At 44.2% G+C, this 2,500-nt stretch overlaps 1 non-coding gene and 1 pseudogene across 1 annotated transcript; both read right to left on the bottom strand.

The window, feature by feature from the left end:
* Positions 1-157, bottom strand: part of LOC143306833 (large subunit ribosomal RNA) — a 5,068-nt pseudogene extending 4,911 nt beyond the window's left edge.
* Positions 158-1,888: 1,731 nt separating this feature from the next.
* LOC143306847 (5.8S ribosomal RNA) lies at positions 1,889-2,043 on the bottom strand. Its single transcript, XR_013064139.1, has one exon. It is a non-coding gene; the product is annotated as a 5.8S ribosomal RNA (ribosomal RNA).
* Positions 2,044-2,500: the final 457 nt, after the last annotated feature.

Genomic DNA, 2,500 nt, shown 5'->3' with positions numbered 1-2,500 from the left:
TCCTGAACACTACATTTCCCAGCGGCGGTACCGCGGGATTCAGTGCTGGGCTCATTCCTGTTCGCTCGCCGCTACTAAGGAAATCCTAGTTAGTTTCTTTTCCTCCGCTTAATAATATGCTTAAATTCAGCGGGTAATCTCGCCTACTCTGAGGTCGTCAATTTCTTTGGTTTCATCGAAAGGTGAATAATGATGCTCGATGCAAAAAAAAAAAAATAAACGAAAAGAAGCAAAAAAGCAAACACGTAGAGAAACTGTGCGTGAATCAACCTTTCGCATATTCAATTTTTCCTCCTCTCTCGTTTCAAAATGTTTGTATTTATCGTTCGATGAAACGAGCACAAGAGGGAAAAAAAAGTTGAGACACGACGTTCCCATAATTTTCGTGTTATTTCCTTTTTGCTTCAAACATTTTGCGGACTGCAGCTTCGTCGTATTGCTTTTATCAATTTTTAACAATTTCAAAGCGAAGACAACTCGCAAGACGATCCATTTCGTCTCGGTTCAATTTTAACGTCCGTCCGTATTATTTTTTGTTCCACAAGAGATTTCGAATAGGTTTCTTTATTTATCATCCCTTCTTTTCGAGCGCCACGGAAGCAAGAGGAAAAGCAAGAGCGAGAGAACATTTCGCGTATACTTCATTTAACAATTTTAACCAACACGCGATGTACTCCACACACCTCTTAGATTTAACAACTGCTTTTCTCTTCTTCTCCCCTTAGCGCAAGGGTAAACCCCATTTGTCTCTTCTTTGGAACGCAACAAAACTTTCGAGGACTGGACGACCGAGCGATGGTCGCGCGGTCTTCGCTTATCTTTAACAAACGAAGTAGTCCGTATGTATTCTAAATGTTGAAGCCTCCTAGAGCTTTAAGCCATGCGAGACATTGAAATGCTGTTTTAACGGGAGCATGCATAATTGCTGCAAACATACTTTTATCACAAGTTCTAGCCACGCCACGGAGGCTTCGAAGTTCCTTCACCATTCGCTTTCCTCTCTTTTGTTACACAGTTTCAGACTACGATCAGGGGTACCGAAACGCTGTATTGATTGTAAACAACCATTTTTATCTTGGAGCGGAGCGTTCCTTTACTCGTTAGATTTGTCTTGTCGCGTGTGTATTCGCTTTTTCGACGCTTTTTAACCATTTAACTTGTTTAGCGAAGCTAAACGCACAGACAGACAAAAAAAAAGGAACAGCATCGCGCGTCAAACAGCGACGACCCATCTGAAGCGATCTTTCATTTATACACCGTTTGTAAACAGAGAGATGTATAAAGCGCGGGGAATCATTCGAAACCCTGGGGCTATTCGAGCTTGCATTTCAGCAAATTATCATCTCAAACATTTCACTCGTTTGCTTTTTCTAAATTTATAGGAGAGCTTCTTTCGTTTATTTTTGACACACCTTTCGTAAATATCGTTTCTGGCAACGTCGGGAGCGTGGATTTCTACAAGTGAACAATCGCGCCGATCCGATAACTTCCAGCAGGATGGAGAATCTTTATAGATTATCTTCCGAGAACTCGGTGCTTTCACGGGCGGTCGTTTATAAATTTTAACGAACGACTCGCGCGCCGTGACGCACTTGCGCTAGTTCGAAGAGATATTTCGAAATTTGTTTCTCTCCTTTAACGGCCTGCATTTAGTGTATCGGTTGCGATTTTCGTCACATCGTTTCCACGACAAACGCCGACGAACTGCCCAACTATCGCTCGTACGTTGCGACTCTTTCTTTGTTTATCGTTCATTCATTCTTTCAATTTCGTTCGATAATCCCGCTCCGAAACGTTCTACTTTCGTTGAACGACGGCGAGATGTTTAGAAAGAAATGAATTACTCTTTTTTCGAGAAGCAAACGCAAGCAGTCTTTTGTTAAGAAAACGACCCTCAGCCAGGCGTGGTCCAGGAATTGTATCCGTGGACCGCAATGTGCGTTCGAAATGTCGATGTTCATGTGTCCTGCAGTTCACACGTTGACGCGCAATTAGCTGCGTTCTTCATCGACCCACGAGCCAAGTGATCCACCGTTCAGGGTAATCGTAAAATTTTGTATTTCAAACTCTTTAGATCTTTAGAGTGTTATTTTCATTATTAACACGCATCACATTCGATACCCACATCACTCTCCCACCCGGCGCGTGCGGGAGAGCGAATTCGGGCGTCGCCAACGTATTTGTTTGTTTGTTCGATCGTTGACGACACGATCGCGTCCAAGGACGGAAACCGTCGGAGAAACGCCCAGTGGCACGCTCCTCTCGACGGTCGGGCGTAAAGTACATTTAAAAACCTTGAAAAGTACGAACGCACACAAGGAATGCGAGCGCGCGTCCTGTCGCTGAATCGTGGGTTGCGAGATTCGAACAGACACACGGCCGGCGACGATCGGTCTAACTAATGGACACATAGTTTTTCAAAGACTCGCTATCGTCGCTTCTCAGCCGGTCCGTAAACAACACACATCGATCAGGCGGACGCACGAATCTTACCACGGTG

This window comes from Osmia lignaria, unplaced genomic scaffold, assembly GCF_051020975.1.
Source record: "Osmia lignaria lignaria isolate PbOS001 unplaced genomic scaffold, iyOsmLign1 scaffold0038, whole genome shotgun sequence".
Classification (NCBI taxonomy): Eukaryota; Metazoa; Arthropoda; class Insecta; order Hymenoptera; family Megachilidae; genus Osmia; species Osmia lignaria.
Note: the sequence above shows the minus strand (reverse complement) of the source record. Positions and strands in the feature narration are given on the sequence as shown.